The sequence below is a fragment of the Protopterus annectens genome, chromosome 10.part0 (genome assembly GCF_019279795.1).
Source record: "Protopterus annectens isolate FY-2018-M chromosome 10.part0, PAN1.0, whole genome shotgun sequence".
In the NCBI taxonomy this organism is placed as follows: Eukaryota; Metazoa; Chordata; order Ceratodontiformes; family Protopteridae; genus Protopterus; species Protopterus annectens.
Window position 1 is genome coordinate 1,279,684,244 of NC_056744.1, and position 26,831 is coordinate 1,279,711,074.

Genomic DNA, 26,831 nt, shown 5'->3' on the forward strand with positions numbered 1-26,831 from the left:
TTTTCTGGGAGCCAAATTGTAAACATGACCTATTCTGTTAAGTAGACAGCTCAACTAGTTAAGGGCAGGAGCAGCAGTGCCGAAGAATCACCCTGGAATATCCCCCTTTACCTTTTTATCCCTGGGGTAATAATTTGTCCTTTATTATGGCTTAGCTTTACAGTAGTTTGCCATTATTTCATGGTCACAGTAATGTAACTGATCGATGTAGGATGTAGCTTATACATCTGTAAGCATTCTTTTATCCATGAATGTCTGATGCTGGCAATGCTTTTTCATAATCTATCCATGCCATACTTAGATTTTTCCCCTTTTTTACAGTTCTCCATTATGTCTTTATTTAGCAACAAAAGATCCTTTGTTCCATATGACTTTCATTTGTTACACTTTTATTCTATTGCCATGATTGAGTTTTCTGTAAATGACTATAAAGTATGTCAGCATCAATTCCAGTATGTAATTTGTACATTGTCAGAAGGCAAGTTATTGGTCTATAGTTTTTACGATAGTTTGCAGGATCATGCTTAAGGAGGAATATTGTTTTTCCTGTAGTTATCCAGGCTGGTATCTGTACAGGGTATGCATATAAGTAGTTCTTGCTCAGGGCTAAATCTTTGTATAACAATGTTAATACTTTTAGCCAGAAGTTAGGTACGGCATCTGGGGCTGGGATTTTCCATTTAGGAGCTTTGTTTAACTGTGCTTCAATTTCTCTTGCCATTACTTCATCCCATTTCATATCCTGTACATTTGAACTGCTTACTGTTTCTTTTACTTATATCCTTTCAGCATATTTCTTATGTTACACAGGGTCTTCATAGATACTTCTCCAAAATGTGTCTATTTCTCCTTTTTTGGTAGTGTTTCCATTCATTTTGCTTTGTTTCCCATTTTACTTTGTTTCCTAGTTCTCTATAAACATTTTTTGGGTCATCAGTGAATTGTTTATTTTGTGCTTTTCCTTTATATTTATTTGTACATCTTCTGCCTGTGCCAATATCTTTAGTTTATTATTTACAATAGTGTACCATAGATCCTGGTCTGTTCTGATACTGCATATTCCTTTTATCATGAATATCTTTCTAGGTATTTTTGTTGATCTGTTCCCTCTTCTGTACTCTTGTATCAGTAAACATTCTTGTCTTGTTTTATAGTTTTCCTCTATTCAATGCTTCCATGATGGCATTTAATTTCTTCCCTTCTTTGCCCTTATTGCTCAGTGTTGTTGTGATAAGACATTATCTAGTATTAATCTGCAGAGTAGTATATCTTAATTACTTCTGTTATATTACATGAAGGTCTTGATTGCTGTGTTCATTTGTTTTATCAGACTTCTAACATTTTGGGTCTTATTCACTTTTTGTAATCTATATTTTCATTGATCTTAATATGTTTATTCATGTCTATTAAAATCAAACAACTCTTCCCTTATTTTCTTCTGAACTGAGGGCACAATCTTTGTTCTCTGTTTCCTGCAGGTATTCTTCAAAAAAATTCCTGTGACATTCTCTTCAGCTGCATCCTGCATCACCAATTGCTCTTTCATATGGGAACTCACAGGCCTATCACTCCATAACATTGACTGTGTCAGAGTTGTCACTGTTTCATGCTCTTTTTCTTGCTGTGCAACTCCCAAGTTAACTTTTGTACTGGTTTCCTACTGAAGGCTTAGGGACTCATTGTTCTATCATGCTGTGACATAACCTGCATTAGACTTTCTACACTGAATCCTTCACTTCACATGGATTCCATAATTTTAGCTTCTATTTGTTTAACTTGTACTTTACTAATCTTATTCTACATTTCCCTTTGTGATCTTATTTTATATATTGTGAAATTTTCCACATCTGTGAGCTTTTACGTGTATTTTTCTTCAAAGTTTTTTGGAGCTGCTTTTTTGTATTGATTAATTTGGCTTTCTCCTTTGCATAAATATTGCACCATATCAGATCTCTCTTTCATTCCCATGCCCATGGTTTTTTTTTTATACCTTTAAATAATCTCTAGGTTTTGTTCTTTGTATTTTCATACTTCCTCGTTTGCTTCTTTTTTCCAAACAGCCAAATGTTTCTTGGTCTATATAATGTTTTTCATGGATCTGTTGTATTAATGAACAGACATTTGTTTTTGAAGCTTTTGACAGTTTTTCTTGTGCAAGTATTTTTCTTTCCTCTAATTTCTTTCTTAACCTTTTTGAATATGGGTGATTGTAACACTACATAATTTTTTCCTTATCCTAAATGGTCAACTCGATCATCTTTATGGCTCTTTTTTGGCCTGTCAGTTTTTGTGATTTCTGTGGACTACTACTTCCTTTCAAATGGGGGGGCATCTTCCCCCCTGAGCCTGGCCTAGCCCCATTGTAGGAGTGTTTTCATGTCTTGAGAATTCTACACTGACCTTTTTTCCAGTCTTGACACCAGTTCAACTACCAAGACTGGGCACTTTTTTATCCTAGGTCTTGTGCACCTAGATGTCTTTATTTTTAACTTACTTCTGTCCATGATATATGCTATATAAAATACAGACTACATATCAGTGTCATCTTGGTGAGATTTTGAATAAACAGGGTCTACCTCATGAAGGTACTCACCAAGACCTGAGGATGAATTAAATTCCAGCAATACTACTCTCTCTTTTTTTTTGCTGATTTTATCATCTCTCCATTCTGACCCCAGATTATATGCAGTATGAATGAGTCCATAGCAGCACATATATATAAACTGAAAGGAATTCACTGAATACCATGTAAGTTGTGGAGTAAGATAATAGTATACCAAAGGAGGAAAACCTTCCCTACCTTGACATTCCATCTGGATTACTCTTTCTGCTCTCTTCCTTGCAGTGGAACTTGTGGAGGAGCCCCACATTCATGGTACAGATGGATCAAGGCCTGACTACAACTCAGATGACCAGAGTTTATTTAGCAGTTTAATAACTGGGGCAACTGGGTGGGGAAGTGACTAACAAGTAATCAAATGCCAGACCTACTTCTTCAGAGGCAGGATTCTTGTTGTAGCTATGCCACTGTGGTGGAGATACTTGGCTGATCCCTCAGGTACTGGCAGGCTGCTAAATGTTAGGCAACAGGAAGGTGGAACTAATACCTTATGTAGTGATGTATAAAAGCATAAAATACCCACCAATGCTTACTTTTGGTGTGGTGACCTCTGTATGAGGTGCCCAGATCCCTTATAAAACTCCAACTCACAGGACACTGCGGATCCACAATGCCCAAAATACCAAAGCGAGAAACCTAAGACAAGAGTTTTTTTTTTGCAGGGGAAAGCCTCCCTGGAGTTTCACGCTGTGGAAGCCCCATTTCCTTAAACTTATATATACCAGCTCTATGATCACACAGACATGAAACATAGAAACTGTATCAGCAATAATTTCCTATGGAAAGCAGTCATCTGTGTTTGTTCTTCTATATTTTGTGATTTGTGGCATTGACAATTGGAGAATTTGATGTTTGGCACCTGCAGATATACCAAGATGCAAATAAGGATGTTTTCTCATGAAATGGGCTAAAAATATGTTAAAAATAACTGAGGATGATTTTAGAAAGATGGCGGACAGTAGGGGGAGACATGCCTAAGAATATTACAGTAAAGAGATTGTTTACTATGCAGTCAGATGGTGATAATGTTGACCCACAAAGCAAGAACAAGAAACAATATAAACAGGGAGGATTAAGCAACCTAACTCTCTTCTTTTATAGAAAGCACTTGTCTCCATACCTACCCTCTTCCAGCTTTCAGAATCCACCATCACTGAATCTGTTTTTGACCTGCAACTTCTTGTGCCCTTCTTCATTGCTATTTTCCCACTACCTATGATCTGTAAAATACAGATTCTAGTACTTAATTATGCTACTCTTCAACTTATCCTCTATTCTTCTCCTGCTGTGCCATCTTTCATCCTACCATGACTCCAACATATCTCTCTACATCTCTCCAACTCTGTCCCAACCACCTATCCATACTTCCTCGTTACACTATCCACATATAGCATCAAACCTATTTAATGTTACTCCTCACCTTTATTCCAAATGTAGACTGATTAACTGCGCTTCAGCTTAAACTAAAACAAAATTAAGTGCAAGAATCCTCTACAAAAAAGTATGCATAATTCCCCAATATACTAAATTCCCTCTAGGAAGAGATATACACCCTAATCCTGGCTCTACCTATCAAAATGAACACAAAGATAATTCGCTCCCACACTCTTCTCTAACCCAACAACAGTCAGTCTCAACTCTGGTGATCTATTTTTTGCTGCAATAAATGTTAGAAACATACGAAATAAAACTGCTGAACTACATGCCTAGATCACCCAGCATAAGCCTGACAGTCTTGCTGTAACTGAAACTTGGCTTAATCCCAACATAAACAACTCTGGAGTTACACCTCCTGGCTATAATATCATCTATAATGACTGTATAAAGAGGAAAGTTGGTGGCATTGCTTTAATATTTCCCAACACATTTCCCCTTACAACAAATCAATACTAGAATTTATTTCAGCATAGCTTTTTACTGCTTTCCTCAAAACAAATAATTATAAACAAATGTGTATTTCTGTCATTTACATCACTCTTGGCAACAATCCAGCTGCACTGTAAGATATCCTATATTGGATATCCATAACATTTCCACAAGAAAAAATACAACTAGACAAGGTGAATATCGGTTGGTTGGACATAACCTCTAACTATACTACATCTAGCATGAACTTACATGGCTTCACACAACTTATTAATACCCCCAAATATTATAACAAGATTTCAAATTCCCTGTTCGACCGGATCTTAGTATCAGACCCTATCAAATATTTCACCACAGGTACAATGTCAGACTCCTCAGTGATCGTCTCCCAGTCTATGCAACCAGACATCTCACTCATCCAGTTAGACACCATATTTATAAAACAAGAAGCAAGCTTTCCAAGTTTAACCTAGAAATCTTAATTACTATCCTATAATCTAAAAACTGGAACTTCCTAAAAAACCTTCCCATTAGAAGATGCTGAAAATGAAATCAATACAACTTTTCTAGTCTTGTACCTCCTAGAATAAAGAGACTATAATAAAAGAATGCAGTGTGGCCATCCATAAAGAATAGAATGCTAATGGATAGATAAAAAGAATGGCAAAAAGTCAATATCTTGAAACCTTCAGAATGCTTTGCAATCATACCAAAAAGGAAATAAATGAAGACAAAAATTGTACAGAATAATGCTAGTCACCACTCTAAAATCTTCTGGACATCCATTAAAGAAATATCTCGGGCTTCAATTCAACTCAAACCCCTGTCATGATAACTCACCACTCAAAACTGCAATACAGTTCAACTCTTAATTTATAGATAGTATAGCATCTCTAACCAAGGATTCTTCAAAATCTAATCCCATCCCTGCCCACCAGCCACATATCATTACATCTCCTTTCACCTTCAAACCTGTGCCTACAACCTGTATAAAACTACTATTAAACAAACTTAAACCATGCTCTTCTTTAACTGATGAACTTGCAAGTGAGTACTTAAAAATAGCAGCCAATAGCATTGCCTATTCTGTTTCAATCCTTATAAAAAGATCAGTCCAGAAATCCCACATTCCCTTTTTCTGAAAAAGGTCACACATTATATATCTACACAAAGGAGGAAATTCAACAGACATTAATAACTTTAGACATATAGCAATCTTATCTCCCCATGCCAAAATACTTAAAAATGTATTCCAAAACAATTGTTAGACTATCTCCTGCAGGAAGAACTCCTATCCCCTACACGACATGGCTTCCATCCTTCCCATAGTACTAGTATTGACCATCTGACTTATGTAGATACTGTCAATAAAGCTAGAGATAATGGCAAACTAGTCTCTTCCTTATTTCTAGACTTTGTCTAAAGCCTTTGACACTTTGACATAACAAACTTCCACTTCAATTGTCCTCACTAGGTCCCTCCCAGCCCACCATTCTGTGGTTCAAGAGCTATTTGTCCAATAGGTATCAATCAGTAAAATGGCATTCCACACTCTCTCCTTACCCCCCCCCCCCCAGTCACCAAAGGTGTATAACAAAGCTCTGTCCTGGGCCCCCTCCTCTTTAACATTTTCACTAACACCTATAGCAGCCACTAAACAGGTCATCCTAATACAATACACAGATGATTCCGCACTCATTTTCACATCTGATAACATTGTACATGTCCAAAAAAATATTCATGAAGCTTTAACAGCTATTAAAACATGGCTTTGTAACCCACAACTCATGCTCAACCTTAAAAACACCAAACTACTAATTTTTCCCCCCAAATCTATGTCTCATGAAAAACAAATTTTAAGGTCCTCTCTCTAGATAATACAACCACTGAAGTCACATCTCATAGTAAATTATTAGAGTTGATAGTGGATGATGATCTTACATTTGACCTACATATACAAAATTGCATAAAAAAACTCATCAAAAACTATGGATGCTTTACAGAGCAAATATTTCTCACCAACGCAACTGAAACTACACTTGCCACTACTTATCTCCTCCCAATGCTTCTTTTTGGCACTTCCATCCTTACTAAAGTCCAGGCTTCACAAAAATTCAAACTTGAAGAATGCTATAACAAAGTTGCTAAATTTGTAGCAAATACCCCTTTCAGAACCCACCACTGTATAGCACTAAGAAGCCTAAATTGGTTAGAAGTGCCTCATCAACTAACACACACACAGCGTCTTACCACCTGTAAAATTATTCAGCATCCATCTGCCCGCCCAGCAGTAAATAACATTCTACACAACTGTGTTGCCAGTCAGTCATTGCAATGCAGTGACCAAAAACTCCTGTCTGTCTACAAACCTATCAAATGTTATTGGGCATTGTCTATACTCATACAAGGCTGCTAAGGCCTGAAACTCCTTACATCCGTCAGGTCTATACCCTCCCTTCCATCTTTCAAAACCACTCTGAAAGATTTTTGAGTTAAAAACTGGCTCTTTTCTTCCTCAAAACCAGGATCAGCTATATGTCTAAATGTGAACAAGTACCTTTTCATTCCTTATACCTCCTTACTCTCCCTTCTTCACTTCCTTCTTGCTTCTATCAAATCTTCTTCCCTGACTTTCTCTCCAAACATACCATAAGCTTATTATTCCCTCACCTCATATTGCAATTCCTGTTTGTATTAGACTAACTTACCTTTAATTTCTTTACAAACTGTCTAACATTTCTCTAAATACTAAATGATTGTCATATAACTTGTTAATTTGTTATAATTGTTTAAACTGAGATGGTTTTGTTTTATTTTTGAAGATTGTATAATTATTGTTCTTAAAATGTTTTGTAATAATTTGGAGATTTTTTTCCCTGGGCCTCCATTGAAAATGAGCCTATACCCAGTTCGACTTTCCTGGTAATCAAATGTCAATAAATAAATAAATACATACATAAATAAATAATAAACAGATGATTATACCTGAATCATATACACATGCATACACACTCACACACAGATACACATGCACAGCTCTTTTTCTGTTTGTTCCATCTGGCATGTACAAGGTTCATAGGTTCATAGGCTGGTACTAGGCTATCGGCTCTAGGGCCTATACAAGCCTAGCCATAGCAGTTCCCTGGCTATTTCTTCCCACACTATTTACTTCCCTGGAACCCTGTCTAGCAGGGTGACTGACGTGATCTCCGGAGTGAATTTCCTTTCTTCCATCCAATCGTCAAGATTCCTTTTGAAGAGGGAAGTCTTGTATTGCCAAATATTTTTCACAAGCAATTCATCAGTTATAGGATAAAGTTAGGGATGCAGCATCCTGGACCTTGATGATGGAAAACAGATCCTGAAAAAGTTTGTTTTTATTTAATTATTGTACCTCCAAGCATAAACTGTGAAATGCTATTCCTTTTACCAGAAAAACACCATTTAAAGACATTCTATCCTTTTGATTTTTATTTTATTGAATTTGTTTTTCTTTTTATATCAAATGTTAGTGATTACTGTAATTATTGTGAAATGATATATGTGAATATAGGTTCATAGGTTCATAGGTAGGTACTAGGCTATCTGCCTGAGGGCATTTATAAGCCTATCCAGAGTGTGTCAGCTTTCGCCACCCCATTGATTAATTAACTGAGCCTCTGTCAAGAAGAGCCAATGAAGTGATCACAGGGGTGTATTTTCTATTACCCATCCACTCGTCAAGGTTTCTCTTGAAGAGTGTTAGTGAGGGGCTCTGCCTAATGTAGTTATGAATTTTGTTCCAAAGCATGGGGAGTCTCTGTGACAGGAATCTAGCCCTCCAGCATGTTCTATTTATTGTTGTGGTGAGTTTTAGCTCACTAGAGCGAGTGGCTCGCAGTGACTTGGATTTCTTTAGGTGGAGCATGTCCATCAATTCTGAGTTGGACATGGCTTTGTAAGTCAGGCAGAGATCACCTCTGAGTAAGCAATATGCCAATGAGTACAGCTGGAGTTTTTCCAGTTGGGCTGCATAGGACATATGTTTGAGACCAGTAATCCCCTTAGTGAGGTACTTTTGTGGTCTTTCCAGCTGTTGGAAGTGTCTTGTGAGGTACATCCCTAATGGGGCATTGTACTCTATGATGGGTCTGATGAGTGACGAGTAGAGGGGCACTATAACCTCTTTATTTCTAGATGTCAATCCTTTAGTAATTAGATGGGCTACATAGAAGGATTTCCTAACTACTTTGGCAATATGATTGTTAAAGGAGAGATTACTATCTACCTGGGTCCCCAGATCTCTTATCACCTCTTATATATTAAGGGGGCTGCCACCTATGTGGTAATTCATGGGTGTTTTGTTTTTCCCAAATGGAATGACTATGCATTTTTTGGCATTTAGCTTGAGACCATGACTTTGACACCAGGTGTCCGTCTCAGTAAGGCCCTTTTGGAGAATGTCTGTGTCAGCCAGAGAGTCAATTTTGGCTCCCAGTTTGCAGTCATCAGCAAACTTGGTTAGCCATAGTCCTCCTGTGTTTGCCTGTACTTCTAAGAAGTATATGCTGAACAGTAGGGTCCCAGGACCGAGCCTTGTGGGACACCACTTGTGACTGGTTTAGAGTCGGACCCGGAGCCATCTATTCTTACCGTGTGAGTTCTGTCTGTAAGCCATTTGACAACCCATCTCGTGACGTAGGGGTTTATGTTCAGGCTGGTGACTTTTTCTATAATTCCCAAGTGGGAAATGGTGTCAAAAGCCTTGGCGAGGTCAAGGTAGGCTGTGTGAACTACCTTCCCCTCATCTATGGCCTTGTTGACTGTCTCAAAGAAGTCAACCAGGTTTAGTAGGCATATGAAAACAATACCTTCCCCTGAGTTAAATTAACTACCCTACTTAAAGTAATACAAAACACACTACACATTGAACAATGCCTAAGTTATTTGTCTAATATTGCGCTTGAGTGAGTTAAATAATACTGACTATGGATATAATAAATAACTATTGCACTTACTTGAAATATGTGTAAGTATATACTGCACAAATACATAAAAATTGACTTATTATGTGTCCAGACCCCTGGGACTAGTGCCTGAGTTCAGAAGTCTAATCACTGTAGGGTAAAACCTGTTATTGGATCTTCTAATCTTGCAGCGGATGCTGCAATATCTCCTGCTCAATGTCAGATGCTTAAACAGTCCATGTGCCGGATGCATGGTGTCCTGTATTATTTTGGTGGCCTTTCAGATGCTTCTTGCAGAATACAGTTGTTGTATAGATGGAAGACTGGAACCTGTTACCTTCTCTACAACCCTCACCAAACTTTGTAGTGCCTTCCTCTCTGTAGCTGTGCAATTTCCAAACTTACACTGTGAAGTTGCAGGTGAGGATGCTCTTTATTCCACTTCTATAGAAGGTAAAAACAAAACGAAAACTCTTGCAAAGCTAGAACTTCCACTGGGTGACCTCCCAAACCTCTTGTATCAGAGGCACATGGGATAGATGTAAATGACACTTATGAACATCAGGTGTTTCAGCTAATTGGCAATTCTGAATGCCCATGACTTGTTTCATTGTTTTAATGGACAATTTCAGGCCAATAAAGCCAAACCCCACTAGCTGTAGACATGCATATTTCGGCCTTGTTATGACCTCATCAGCACAGCACAAGCAGAGTGTTTGACTAAGCATAAGAAACACAGGGCTGTTATACCCAGCTGATGTCCATTATCATTAAGGTCACTGCAAAAATATCCCAAACAACAAATTAAAATAATAAGTGAAAAGGTCACTGAAAAAACAATCAGTAAAAACAAAATGAAAACTCCAGCAAAGCTAGAACTTCAACTGAGTGACCTCCCAAACCTCTTGTGGAGAGAATATGAAGAGAAAACTTAGCTTTTTTCAGCCTTCTTAAAAAGTGAAGGCATTAGTGCACTGTCTTGACCAGTTGGCTGATGTTTCCCAACCAAGAGAGATCCTCTGATATGTGTACACCCAGGAATTTCATACTCTTAACCATTTCCACATTCTCACCATTAATCCTGAGCCTTAGGTGGTTTGTTCTCCTTTTCCTGAAGTCAATGATAATCTCTTTGATCTTTCTTACATTTGGGTCAAGGTTGCTCCCCTTGCACCAATTGATAAGAGATGCCACCTGCTCTCTGTACATTCTTTCATCTTCCTTTGTGATGAGCCCCATGACTTGATTATATCGTTGGACTTGTGCTTAGCATAGCATTCATGGGTCAGGATGGTGAAGAACAGTGGGCTGAGAACACATCCCTGTGGAATCCCACTGTTAATCATGATGCACTTTGATGTGCTTGTACCCGAACACACCCTCTGACGTCTCTCAATCAAGAAGTCCAGGATCAAGTTACAGAGATGTTTACTGATTCCCAGATGTGCCAGTTTTTCTATCAGCTGCATTGGTACCACCATATTAAATGCATAGCTGAAGTCTATGAACAGCATGCTCACATAGTCGTCTTTGCCCTCTAAATGCTCAAGGGAGATGTGTAGTGCTACTAATATGGCATCGGCCATGGATTGGTTAGCTCTGTACAGAAATTGCAGAGGATCAAAATCAGGAGGTAGGCATGATGAAAGGCGTCTATATCACGTTATCAACATTTTACTACATCGAATCAATAAAGGGCGAACTTTATTGATCGAAGTAGTAAAATTTTGAATAACGTAAAAAAAAATCACTACAAAAAAACTAACGTAGGCAGGGGGCAAGTACCCCTGCACCCCCCACACCCCCCTAGTTAAATATAATAACTCTGAGACTGCGCTACATTGAGGTAAATGGAAATCTCACCCTTACGGAGATTTCCGTTTACCTGCGCGATGTTCTGGACTTTCGACATTGTTGTGCTGACAATATCGTAATCGATATTGTCAGCTTATGACATGAACTAGACCCCTAGAAAGATGTTTTTTGATCAGCCACTCAAAACATTTCATAACAGTAGGTGTCATAGCAACTGGTCTGTAGTCATTGGGGATTATGGGAGTGGTTTTCTTGGGTAGTGAGATGATTTTAGATTCATTGTAGCATGAGGGTACTTCACTGCAGCAAGAGAGGTGTTAAAAAATTCCTTGAGCACTGTGCATAGTTGATCAGTACAGCCTTTTAATACTTTGCACAGTATATTGTCTAGTCCAGCAGCCTTCTGGAGTATACTCTCCTTAGCTCTCTTCTTACCTCCTCTGTGCTGAGGCTGCGTACTGTATCATTCTCATCAGTGCGTAGCTTTACTGGCAGCCTGTTGTTTCTTTCCTCAAATCTACTAAAGAAGATGTTCAAACTGTCCAGGAATTCAATGCTGTCCTCACACTGTGCTGACATGATTTTGTAGTCAGTGATCTGTATGCCTTGCCATAGTATTCTTGCATCCTTCATGTCTTCAAAGTGGATCTGCATCTTTCTGCCATACTCCTTCTTAGCCTCTTCTATACCTCTTGTGACGACCGTGCCCTAGCCCAGCAATCAAGGAGCCTCAATTCTCACCACTAACAGCAGGGAGGTTGTCTCCCAGAAGAGGAAAGGATAACTAATACACACAGTAAAGTACAATTTCCCTTATGTGCACATGGAGATCACAGTCAGTCTGGGGCTGGTTGCTCCCTTGCTCTCCAGGTCCCCAATAAGACTCCCCACTGGCACAGCTATAGGGTCATGATCTCAGCCTAGCTGGCAAGCTAACCTCCAGTACCCTCTTTGTCCAACCACTGCTTCATGTCCCTGCCCAGGTAGCTGACACACACCCACACTTTGAGATAAGTATTTATACAACTTCACAGACACTCCTGGGAAAGGCTGACACAGATTCTCCAGCTGTGCCCCTTTACCCAGACTATACAGTAGTAATTACTGACACCACCAGCTTAATATAATTAGCAGCTACCCAAAGGCCCTTGAAAGGGTGTCCAATTATTACTGTGCAATATTATTATCCAATTGGTAATGTGACTATTCAGTCTAAGGCTTATTAGAGTGGCCTATTATGCAATGTACTCCAGAGCCTACTTCTCTACACAAACCAGCCACAGGTAAAGGTTTTTAAAATATTTAATAATAAATAATTAAAACACAAGACAATACTACTACACCACAGAGATATCTAAGAGTTCAGAGATCACACAGAAACTTTAAATAATACAGTAGGACAGGTCTGATGTCAAAGAAAAACACTTAATCTAACTTTCTAATCTTTAGCTAATCTTAAGAGAAAACACAGTGCTATAATCCTACTTACATACATAAAGAGCATAAGCAGTACTGGGTTAGATGTCCAAGATCAAAATGCTTCTTTTAGTCTCTCACGTAACAATAGTTTTTAAACACTAACCAACAGCTCTCGAAGGCCCTCACAAATTACATCATTTTGACACTTAGTCTGGACTTCCCAGGCCACAAACTGCATTATTTAGCAAGCTAACAACTGCTCAGGAGACTACAACAATAAAAGGCATTTCACATATACACTCTAGCAGAAACCAGAGCAATAAAGCACCTTCCACATGTAAATTCTGGCCCTTAACTTTGACCTTAAAACAATGGGCCTGAAACCTTCATCCAGACTCACTGGAGCCGACTTGTAAAACACCAAAGAAATTCATAAGATATTTTCAACTTCAAAAGACACATTTGAAATGCTTGGCTTGGTTTTCCTTACAGCAGATGGCAATGTTGCAACAATCTTGAAGTTCACATTTTACAGTGTTTTCTTTCATTTAAAAACACAAGCCTGTATTTTACATTTATTTATACAATTGATAGAATTATGTATCAAATTCTATTTGACTAGGCTGGCAGCCTTCGCCCATCTTCCTCCAATCTTCACACCTCTCCTCATATTATCTATTGCTATACTTAGGGATGCTTTGTTCTTAGCCATGTAGGCTATGTTTCTCTCCTTCAGAGGCTCATATACCTTAGGGGTGTGCCATGGCTTCTGGTTAGCTCTAATAGTGATACTCTTGGTATTTGTTACCCCATCGACACAGTTCCATCACTACCTCAGTGTATTCTTCAATGTTCAGATACTGATTCATTGTGGTGCTGATTCACTATATTATTACAAGTGAGGCTGTGGCACTTGTAACAATGTATTCTAGGGAAGAGTACGATATTACGGAGGCCGGCCAAATATCAACTAGAGAATCACACAAAACTTTGGCACTGAATTTAGTAGTGTGGGATTACTGACATATCTTTAGCTCATACCTAGAAGGGACTAACTGCGCTATTAAGTTGAATGGTGTAAAGTTGACCTTACTAGTTTCTTTGCACTACCACCTTTACAAACTCTGCATTTTTTCCTCAGTCATTACAGAAGCAAAGGTATGAGTAAAAAACAGAAGAAAAATGTAATGTGCAGATTGAATGTGCAAAGTTAATGGGCAATGTTTCTCAAGTGAATCCATAAATAAAACCTAAAAACTATATTTTAATAAGATCATTTTTTAAATTTTTTTCTTACAGCTTCACAGCTGAATCATATAAAACTCAGTGTCATCAGTTTTGTCTCCTTCTTTGTAGAGGTTTTGTAAATGCTACTGCCTGCTGAGATCAATTTTCTAACCATTTACTGTTTTTCAAGTATTTGCATAACATCCTACAGTGACCTGGTTTTGCAAACTCTTTTTGCTGCAGATGGTAAAATAATAGCAAAGAACAGCATTTTGGATCAGGAATTATTTATGCTTCATAGCCCAATGATATGATGCATCTTCTTTTCACTAGATCTTTCATTTTAAGACTTACTTCCCATCTTTTACATTGCGTGGGCTGAAGCAGTGTGCAATTATCTGACTACACAAAAAGGATAACATAGGATTCTCATTTGGTTTTCCTGTATCTCAATGATGATCTATCAGTCTTCACACTCCAGTGCTTTGCCATGCTGTTATAAAAATTAAATCTTAATAATTTCTGTTGAAAGTGGGAAAGGGCTTGTCGAATGTGACAGTGCATGTTTAGCCAACATGACATCTTGTCTTTGATATCTTGCTGGAAATGATTTGTTTTCCTCCTTGTTATTAAAGATGCTGCCTCAAAAGCTGGTTTACTAGCTTCTTCAAACAAAGGTTCTGATGGAAAATGAATCCTGCTGTTGACACAGAAGCCTAGGGAATTTCTGTTTGCATCTGACACACTGTAGAGATTTAGGCATCTGTGTCAGGTGCAAACAATGCACAAATATAACTGGTAGTATGCTGGCTATAGATCAACAGCTTTACTAAGCATGCACATCTTTTGTTTGTGCACAGATTGAGGATCAAAGATTTGTGTCTTATATGAAACATGGATATGCTATTAATTGTATTCTGTAGAACAGAAATATCTGGTTTCCCAGAATGGAGCGAACATGTTCTTTTTAAGGGTAAAGTTAACCAAAAAGGTGAGAAAAATTGTGTAGACAAAGCTATGAAGTGGTTAATCTAAGGTATCGTGTTTATGTATTAGACAATATTTGGACACAAGTATAGGTTGGGAGGGCATACCAAAGATGTATCCCAGTTTTATGCACACTGCAACAAAACTTTTAAATACTTACCAGAATATCCAGTTCTAAACACTTTATTTAGCTCACAAGCACAATAGCAGTACTTCTATTACACTTGATGTACTGGAATGTATTCCTGCCATCATACTTTTATGCCTTCTGACTGTGCCTTGTAAAATCATATGTCACATGTTGAATAAAAATATGTGCATTCTCTTTAGGGCAGCTGACTTATATGTGTGCCTGTATGTATGTGCATTTGTTACTTTACCTGCCAAAAGCATGGCCCATGTACAACTTGTCAAGTGAATGGTGTTGGTATATGGTGTTGATATGTATCATATGCATCATATATCAGTCCATGGCCTCTACTGGTATGTATTACTGATATCTATTATACATATCATATGTCAGGCCAGGGCATCTTTGGTATGTAGTGCTGATAAGTATCACACATATCATGTATCGATCCATGGCCACTTTTGATATGTAGTGCTGATATGAATCATATATATTATATATTGATTCATGGCTTCTGCTGATATGTATCATGTATCATATATCCATCTATTGCTTCTGCAACATGAAGCACAGTTTCTCAACAATCCAATATATGATGTTGTAACACTCCAAGGAGAGACTTAAAGATAAAGGCCTTAATAATTCAGGGGTGGGAGCTTCTTATCCTGCTATCCTAGAAAATCCAAATGAAGTAAGAACAGACCTAAGAAAGTATTGTTTATCTCCTTTTGGGTCAAAAGACAGGAGAAAAGATAATAGAACATAAAACTCAGGGTTTTTTGGGGCATCACTCTTGTACATGTGGCCCAGATAGTGGAATGTGGGACACATAACTGCATCAGAACTTCTGAATGACATTATCAGCATCATATCATGACAAACTACAGCTAAATAGTAAATGCATTATGAATAATATATGATGCATTGTGAGCATACTGCATGTCAGCAGACACGCCGATAGCACATCTATACACAGCTCCACATTGAAAAGAAACTAAACCAGCACCAAATATAGCATGAATCATATGATGCAAAAGTACACCTAAGGTGATTTATAGTTTCTTCAAGCCTGTGAGATATAAACTTTTCATTTAAACTCTTACCATGACTGGACTCAAGATAACAATACCTTTTTTGCTTCTATGTTAAGAACTGCTTTAGTGATGCTTTTCAGTTAGCAGAAGCAGTTTGAACTGACAAGCTGCATCTTAAGAGAAGGTCTTTGTAAGTTTTCCACAAGTATTATTAAATAGTGAAAAGCACAAAGTTCATTTATTGGCTGTCATCTTTCCATGCACATGTCAATCATCGCATATGTTGTCACTTGCTTGAAAGATCCATTAAATTACCTGCTCCTTTGAACTGGACATTATATAATGCACGTCGAAAATGTTTTCTGGCAGACGAGAATGAATTATCAACCTCTAATCCGAAGATGCAAAGTAAGTTACCTAAAAAGAAGGTTGGTGATTTCATTATAATATGTGTTCTCATCAGACTTAAGATTAATTTGCTTATGCTTGTGATATTTACAATAAGTGGAAATTAACTCACTCCCCATTTTGCTGAAAAATATCTTTATGTTTGATAAAAAGAACATTTTTCCAATACCATTGGGGAACCTTTTCAGTTGTTAAACTGTTGGAGACCCCCCCTTAGCTTTCAGACATTCATATAAAAAACAGTAAGTTTCATGTTAAGTATTTATGTTTAAACACTTTTTCACATAAATATTCAATAATGAGTTAATGTCATCAAAAGTGAGCTTCATACCTCTGAACTTCTTAATACAAGAATCAGGGGCTAAGTCAAAAATACTGGGCTCAGGAGCCCAAAAATGGGGACAGATTTAAAAAATGCTCTTAATAAGCTTTGAAAGTTGACAGAATAAAAGGTTATGCATTAGCGTGCATTTTCTGAAGGATATGGAGTCTTAAACTCAAATATTGTTCATTGTTTAGTAATTGCAGTCACCAGAAAACTACATATTTTATGAGGAAACGACTGAAATATTAGACAACAATCTGGACATTCTGTGAAATTATGGGTCATTGAGAGAAATACAAATATAATATGGGCCCAGTATTACTAAATGGATTGTTGGGCTTTCTGCATTATGATTAAATGTACCAGAAATAAACTCTGGAGTTAAAGTAATACCAAACAGTCAATGTCATAAAATGTACTACCTACATGCTATTTTTAAGACAGTTTCTACTCATAGGCTATGTATATGGTGAGAGTGACTATTATTGTCTGTAATGTTTTAACTCTATAGAACTGTCTAGATGTGTAGCATTTATTGTAATATCTTGTAGCACAGTTTATGTTCTTTCATCTTATTTTTGTATAGTATTTCTAATGTCATTACTACTGTATTATACTGTATTTGTATTGTACTGTATGTGGAGCTTTTCTCCCTAGGCCTCTGCTGAAAACAGGTTCTGTTGACCCAGTCAGACCACCCCAGCAAACAAATGTCAAATAAATAAAATAAATAATAAATAAGTCCTGCTAAGGACACAAAATCATTTAATCCATAGGGGCCGCTTTTGTTGGTGTTTATATGCCACTGTAGTTCTTTTAACTCTAATCTGGTTTTCCATGGGTTCCCCTTTGTCATTCATGGAGGATGTTAATCTTTACAGTATTAGATTAGTTTTTTTTTTTTTAGTTGTAGTACTATATGAATTCAGTTTTAATTACCCACTTTTTCAAGGAAGTATTATATATAGTGATATATATAGATGGTATGACTTTAAATGTGTGATAGATTAACAAGGGGGAGGGATGAAAAGTTATAAAAGGAAATGACACGTTGGTTTACTGACTTTGATGAAGACCTAGGATGTAAGGGATGAAAGAGCTTAGTTTTTATGTGCCTGTGACTTTTTACATATATGTGATTTAAAGCTGGTGTGACTACATCGGATTGTGGATTGCTTCTTATTCTGGAAGTTTCCATCGTCACAAGCACGTTTTAGCGGTGAGATGAAACTTGTTTTTTGGATGACTGGTACAAGAAATACTTTGGAACTAAGCTGAATTTTCTGGTGTTTCAAGTACAGAGTTTGGCAATTAGAGTGAAGCATGCATTGAGACTACGAGGTACTGTTACAGGTGTACGTTTTCCTTGTTCCAACTTTAGTGATTATGGTGAGATGCTATGTGGCTTTTGGGCTACCATTGAATTGAGTGTGGTGGCATCTCACTGCTTTACTTGGTGATTTATGTACTGTGGCAGGTTATTACTGGGAAGTGATCATTAGAACACAAAGTATTGTCGGGGTCTTTAATTTTGTTTTTTGAGTTAGTTCTGTACTTCTTCCTGGTGGATACATCTGCCTCTATGCAGCTATTAGCATGTTTGTATAGGGTTTCTATTAACATTTCTGCATAGGCAGCAGTGTTTTCTGGGTTTATCGGGACTTGAAATTTTGCCAGGTTATCACTTAATAGTAGGAAGTTAGCCTTAGAGTAGTTCATGAATATTCCAGGATTAGCTGGGGTTCCATGTTTTATTTTTACTTCAAGGGAGACCATTTTGTGGTCTGACCTTACCAGAGAAGACATTATACTGAGTGTGTGCAAAACTATCCCATATTAGTGAGGACTAGATCCAGTATGTTTGCACCCCTGATTGGTGTATTGACAATCTGGCCCAGGTAATTTGTGTTCACAAAATCCAGGAATCTCTGTGCCTGCACACTTGGCATTGTATGTGATTCCCAGTTAATAGTGTGGTAATTAAAGTCGCCCATGAATATCATATTTGGTTGGAAGGTGAGTGTTTCCAATAATTTTAAATACATGTTATGGGTTTCCTGGGTTATAGCGAGCTTGCAAGTAATTGGTATGGGATTTTGCCTATGATGATTTGAACTGAGAGAAGCTCAAGTGCATCATCCTGTTTTATCAGCCTTGAGGTATATTTATTTTTGATGCAAATCGAGACACCTTCACCTTTTGTCTGTCTAGTAGATGGTCTTAATGTTTTATGGCCTTGCACTGCCAGGCTGCTCTCTGTGGCTCTAAACTATGTCTCAGTGGCTCCACAGATGTCAGCATTCTCTAGGATGTGGAGAGCTTGTAGGAAGTGGAGTTTTTTTGCTTAGAGTCCTAGCATTGAGCAGTAACAACTTTACCCAGGAAAAGTCAGTACCCCTCCTCCTAACATCCCTCCCTCACTCCTCAGAAAATATTGCTACTCATTCAACACACACTTCACACAAACCATACTATCACTAGCTAAACAACACAACCCCCCTCCCCTCCAACCCACACCTTCAACTAGTAATCTCCCCACTGCCTTCTCTTTTTCTCCTGTACCTACCTCTAACATAAAAAAAACTCTTAACTAAACTTAAGCCCACCAAATTAGCAGCAGACAACCTCCCAAGTGAATACCTACAAATTGCAGCTGATGCTCTGGCCTACCCAGTATCCATCCTGATTAACGGATCTCTGTCAGAAAGTTACATTCCCACACTGTGGAAAGTATCACATATAATTCCCCTCCACAAAGGCGGACCCTCCACAGAACTAACCAATTACTGCCCCATAGTTATTCTCTCTCCACTCTCCAAAATACTAGCGAGATGCATACACTCTCAGGTCTCAGACTACCTCCTTACTAACAGCCTCCTTTCCAATACTCAGCATGGTTTCCGACCAAACTATAGCACCACCACTGCCTTACTCTCCTTTACTAACACTATCCTTCAGCATAAAAACAATGGCTATCTCTCCTCTGCTACTTTCCTAGACCTATCTAAAGCATTTGACATGGTCCCACACAAACAACTTATCTCTGTCCTCAATAACCTATCCTTCTCACAATCAGTCACCAACTGGTTTCAGAGTTACTTGTCTGCCACCAACAATCTGTTGTATGGCAGAATGACATATCTCCCCAACTACCTGTCTCCATAGGGGTTCCCAAGGATCAATCCTTGGACCCCTACTCTTCTCTGTTTTCACCAATAATCTAGCCTCTGCCACCAAACATGGCACACTCATACAATACGCAGATGACTCAACCATCATCTGCTCAGCCCAGTCCCTACCCAAACTGCAAAAAGTCACACAGGAAGCCTTTTCCTCTGTTGAAACATGGTTATCCAATGCCCAATTAATGCTCAACCCAAACAAAACTAAACTACTCATCTTCCAAACCACCAAACATATTCAAAACAACTCTCACTTTAACATCACAGCAAAAGACAACACCACTATATACCCAACTGAACACACCAAATTGCTAGGAGTGGAAATAGAAAATAAACTAAAATTTGACATGCACATATCCATGACCATAAAAAAAGTCCACAAAAAACTAGGAGCGTTATACAGAAATAAGCAACTTCTCACCAAAGCAGCAAAAATTTCAGTAGCAAATTCCCACCTTATCTCCAGCCTGCTTTATGCCTCTCCAATATATACCAACCTAAGGCAATGCGATCTAAACAAGCTAGAGACCTGCTACAACAAAATCGCCAAATTCACCACTGGGGCATCCTTTTATAGTCACCACTGTATCTCACTTGCTGAACTGGGCTGGCTTGAACTCCCTCACCTCCTTCAATGGTAGCAACTCTCACTCGCCCACAAACTAGTAAACCATCCACTAAATGTCCCATCCCTCCAGAATCTACTCCAACCCTATCGCACCACCAGACCACTAAGATCCAGCAACAAAAATCACTTGCAGATCACTAAAACCAATAACTCTGCTGGTGAAGCACTATTATCTTGCACCATAGCCAAATTATGGAACTCCCTCCCACCTACAATTACCTCCATACCATCATGCACCCACTTCAAAACTTTACTAAAAGCGCACCTAAAAACATGCTGGCTATGCCCTTGCAACTCCCACTCTAATATCACCCACCCCATCCAACCACTACCTTTCTTTCCACTCCACTAACTACCTTGATTATAGCAAGCTCAGATGCTCATAAGCCTAGTACTTATTATACAGCAGGAACTTCTTATTGTAACATTTGTTAATGTCTGTTATGTACTTCACAGATAAAGATTCTAGTTGTCTACTGATATACTATGTTCTTGATCTGTAAATATGTTGTAAGTAATTGCTATGTAAATTGTTAATGGCTATGTAATCCAATGTAACTACTGTCTGTTTATTTTAACTGTGGAGCTTTTCTCCCCGGGCCTCTGCTGAAAATGGACCTACGTCCAGTCGGGCACTCCCGGTCAACAAATATAAATAAATAAATAAATAAATAAATAAATAAATGAACATTAGATTTTCTTGGTTTTGATTTGCTATGTTGGAAGTACTTTCACTTTGGCATTTCTTAAAAAAAGGCTCTATGGTGGAGGACAATGTTTTAGCTAATATTCCAAAGCCTAAACAGGAAAGGCGCAGGCCATCCCTGGCAAAGCAGTGTGGTTTGTTGACCATCTCCTTCCATGCTGACAGATATTGCTCCCTCTTAGAATGGCACCAGAAAGATGAGTTATATATTGTGGCATCATCCTTGGAGTAGACAAAATCGTACTCAGTGCTAGGCCCATACCAGCCTGGACACATATTCCTAGAACTCCATGTTGTCTCTCTTCATATAGTCTAGGGAGGCATATCTCAGGTCATTTACACCCATATGGACTAAGACTGAGTCATAGTGGTACTTGTGGTTCAATGACCTGAGTGCATGCGAAATATGGCAGATCCTGGACTCTGAAAAGCAATTAGCCATGACCTTCTTCTTACTCAGCCTGGTAAGAGGCACATCAGTGTATCTCACAATCGAGTCTCCATGACACCAATGACCAGATTTTTGGATTGTGTGGTGGCTTGCCTTATGGCCTTAGATGTAGAGGCTCCATGAAATGTGGCTGTATGTGTTGATGTGGTTTGTGTTTTGAAAGAGTGTATTCAGGGCTGCTGAGGGTATTTGTTATGTGCATTTCATCTAGGAGGTCTTTGGGGTTTAGGAAGGTTACATTTAAGTGCCTCAGCATATGTTGCTCTATGTGTCTGCTTTGAACTGTGTATGATGAGTGCACCATGTGTGCTACTGACAATCTGACTGACATTAGGAGTGCTTTAATGTGAGAGCTTTGCCTCCAGTGACATTGGGCAACTGCATCTCTTACGTATCATTTCAATTTTTTTGAGACTTAACTGTTATCAGTAGACATGAGGCAATTTCGATATTGCCTCACAATGCCCATATCCACCAAGCTGGTAATGGAGATATTGGGAAAGTTCACATCTATGGCAACATCCTTTTTTATTGATTAGACAGTTGGAGTGAAAATATAAAGTAATGTAAGGAATATCTGTTTTGCAACTCTGGGGATAGTGCTTGTCACTGCAAACTACTTGTCTTGAGAGCAAATAAGTATTGGTGAAACTTCAAGTGTGTTTTTATAGGAAAGATGCCAACTCAAGGTGTCTGCTTCTATGCAGGGCACTACTAAACACTTGAGGGGAAACTGATAAGTAAATACTGATTATTTATGGATGAAGTATTTTGAGAGATATACTGAGGCTAGATTAGACTGTGGCAAATCAAGCAGTACTTACTGAAAAGAAACAACTAGTTTTGTCAGGAATGATGGAAAGAGGGGTTCTCTTGAATGGCTTCTGCATGGCTATTACTAATCTCACCACAGCATCACTCTTCTGGGATACAATGCTCCTTTGCTTCTTCTCTCAGCAGTAGCAAAACAGAAGCACCAATCCCAAGATGAGAAGCAGGCCACAGGCTCTTGGGTGATCAACAGTCTTGTCCCAAATGCTGCAAGAGTCTGTAGAGTTATTGTATGCGTTAATATCAACCAGACCAATCAGGAAAGTTGAACATAAACAGTCACTGCCCAATTAGAAACAGCCAGGAATCAATTCACTCTGAATCTTCTCTTATTGTGGAGCAAAATATAAGCACAAATTCTAAGTTGGCATATATGAAGCAGTTATTAGGCTTTCCTGAGATCAGCATTTTCCAGGATATAATACTCATATGCTCCTTCTCTCACCAGGAGCAAAACAGAAGCACTAATCCCAAGATAACTACTGAGAGGCAGAATGTGGGCTCTCCAATAATTGGTGGTCCTGAACTACATGTTGCAGATTTTAAAGGTAAAAAGGAAGGGTGGTCTCTCTGTTGTAGAAGGAAGTAGTAGTCCACAAAAATCACAAAAACTGACAGGCCAAAAAAGTGCCATAAAGATGATAGAGTAGGCTATTGAAAATAAGAAAGAAATGATGTTGTTTTACAATTATGCAAAAAGCCCAGAACTTCTAGAAGATATACAAGAAGATTAAGAGAGGAATCAGAGGAAAGAAAAATTCTTGCAGAAGAAAAACCACAAAGACTTTAAAGGCAAATTTGTGTTCAATAATACAACATATTCATGAAAAACATTATATAGACAAGAAACATTGGGGCATTTGGAAAAAGAAGCTACTGAGGAAGTGCAAAAATATAAAGAACAAAATCTAGAGATTTGAAAGGTATAAAAAAGAAATGCGGGCATAGGAGAGAAAGAGACCTCTGATATGGTGCAATATTTATTCAAAGGAGAAAGCAAAATAAATTAATGCAAAAAAAAGCAGCTCCAAAGATATTTAAAGAGAAATACAGCCAAAGGCATCCAGATATGGAAAATTTCACAATATAAAAAATAAGATCACAAAGGGGAAAAGAAGAACAGTAAAGTAGAAGTTAAAAAATAAAACCTAAAATTGTGGAATACCTATGATGTCAAGGATTTAGTGTAGAAAGTCTATCACAGCTTATATCACAGTATGATGGACCAATGACTTTCCCAGTAATGAGAAACAGGAGGAGTGGGAGACATCTGAAGAAGAAATATGGGCATGAAAAAGAAAAAGAGATTTTATACGTTGCAATATTTTTACAAAGGAGAAAGCAAAATTAATGAATATAAAAATGCAGCAGCAAAGGTATTTGAAGAGAAATACACGCAAAGGCATTCAGATATGGAAAATGTCATAGTGCAAAAAATAAGAAAAGAAAGGGGGAAGTAGAAAAGAGGATAAGTAATGATGAAGTTAAATAAATTGAATCTGAAGTTATGCATTACCTATGAAGTAAAGGATTTAGTGCAGAAAATGTAAATCTGATAACATCACAGCATGATAGAATAATGAAACCCCAAATTAAGGAGAAACCAGTGGAGTGGGAAGCATCTAATCAGTTGCCATATGAAGATACTATGGGGCCTTCAGTAGAAACCAGTACAAAAGTGCAGTTGGAGCTGCACAGCACAGAAAGGAGCAGGAAACTGTAGCAACTTTGATGCAGTCAGTGAAATGGAGTGATGCACTAATGAGTTCCCATATGAAACAGCAATGGGTGATGCAGTATGAAGCTGAAGAGAATATGGCACAGATAGATATTCTGGAACTTTCTGTAGAATGCCTGCAGGAAATGGAAAACAAAGAATGTGCCCTTAGTTTAGAAGAAAATGATCTAAAGGAAGAATTGCTTGATTTAATGCAGATGAATAGACATTATGATCAATGAAAGAAATCGACTATAGAAAGTCAATAAAACCCAAAGTGTTAGAAGTTTGATAAAACAAATGAACACAGTAACTAAGACTGTTCATAGAAATTCATGCAATATAATAGATGTAAACAGGATATATTACTGTGTAGCCAAATTAATAATAGATAAACCCCAGGATTTAATAAAATTTGTGTAGGCACAGTGTAGAGTCTACATGGAATGTCTTTGTGTGCACGGCCATGGTTCCCCCTCAGCAGCTCACCATGCATATTAATGATGGCATGCTGCTGAGCGAGACCCGAGGAACACAGATATTGAATCAGTGTAGGAAGAGGTGTAGTGGCTAACTGTGGCTGCAGATGAGTCTGAGGCTCCCTGCAATGGTCCCTGCCACTGTAGTAATGCTGTGAGGTGTGTCAAATGTGTAATATAATGTGTTATGTGTCTCCTGTTTTATTTTAATATATTTTTTTTTACACTGCATGTTTATGTGGCATGGTGTACAGTGCAGCAATGCCAATCTGTACTCAGATATAGACAACTGACACCTGCCAGACATCTAAAAATAGGAACTGGATGCAATCAATACTCATAACGACATCTATTTGTATTTTTCAAATATTTTTTTTAATTGCCGTTTGCGCGGTGCATCATGGAGTACATCCAAGCTGAGTGGAGCTCATACATACATAGCCGACATCTGCTAGACATCTAAAAATAGAAACCTAATTATTCATTTAAAGTTTTGTTTACACGTGTTTGCTCGGAACGATGCCCAGCAAAGCTTACACGTAGCTCAGTAGTATATGTGAAGGTATACCAGTTTTCATAATATCCAAGTAGCTAAATGGGTAGAGTTACAGCTATATGTGCAGCAAATCCTAGGTTCGAAACCATAACAGGCAGAACATGTCTATAATGTGCTGATCTATTTTTTGATAATGTAATAATACAATTTTAAAATATGGCATTGCTGCAGTCTGCTGAGCTCTGATCAATCATGCTAAGCAAAACATAAACTTGTCAATGGCTGCTAATGTTTGCATGGTGCTATGCTTCACTTAAATCATTGTTGTGTGAATTTTCTTGCTGCTCAGCTCTGCTTAGCAGGTTTGTGTGCTGCTAAGTGATGCAGTGCTTTTTTGAATGTTGCTCAATGATGTGTAAGGGTGGGAAAGCAGTATATATTAAGTGCAATAGGCGGAAATGCTGTAGAATCCACTGGAGTTCAATCAACTGTCAGTATGTCTGGTGGTGTTGGGGAGGGTGTGCCCTTTTGGGCAGAGTGGTGGGGCATTCAGGAGTCCAGGGTCATGGTTGGTTTCCAGGGCTCAGAGTGTAAGGCGGAGATCTGGGACTGGTTGGCTAGAGAACTCACCAGTGTAACTGGTATTCCCCACACAGGTGAGCAATGTTGTCACCACCATGATGACCTGAAAAGGTGAAAGAGGGGAACCTTGTACACTTGGGTCCAAGAAACGAATGCAGAGAATACCCTACAAGCATGTAAACATGTTTTCTGCTGTATTAACAAAATGCAGGCTGAATGTCTGCAAGACTGGTATGCATAATGGTGTGCTTCTCTCCCAACTGCAGCTGAGAGGGCTTGCAATGTCGAGTCCCATGCTGGGAGCCTGCCTAGATTTTGCCATACACGTGGTGAGTATGGATGTAATATGCCAACTGTAGAGCAATAAGCAAGAAAGAGTGAAGCATTAACTGCAATAAAGTATATACAATAAAGTCTAAAGTGCAATAAATGTGGAATCAGAGCTGTAGTGCAATAAATAAAACTGTAGTTCAATAAAAACAAGAAACAATACCAATAACAGCAAAGGAAATGGTATACATAAAAATTGTCTTGTCATAACCATTGCAGTAGAGCTGTATGCAATAAGTCTGTAAGGTAAGGTTGCTGGAGTCAGGTATAACACTGTAATAGCTGTATAATGCAAATCTAATGGCTACAAACTGAATTGCTTAATGTATAGTACTGTTCAAGGTTGTCTGTAGGCCAGTACTGGCAAATAATGCTCTGTCTTCCACAGGCTTCAGGTAATAAAGGTATATGGGTTAGGTTGCCCTCTCCATGGCCAGATATTGTCTGTGGACTTCACAGATATTTCAAACCAATAACATTAATATGTGTTCACCAGTATTGTTGAAAGTGAAATAAAAAAGTAGTAATATAAGCACGATGGTTGTATACTGTGCATGTGTGTTCTAATGTCACTGCAGTCTAGTATAACACTGTAGCAGTCCTAGAATGTTAGAGGAAAGTCCTGCAACTTGTAATGCATAATTCGTAGTAT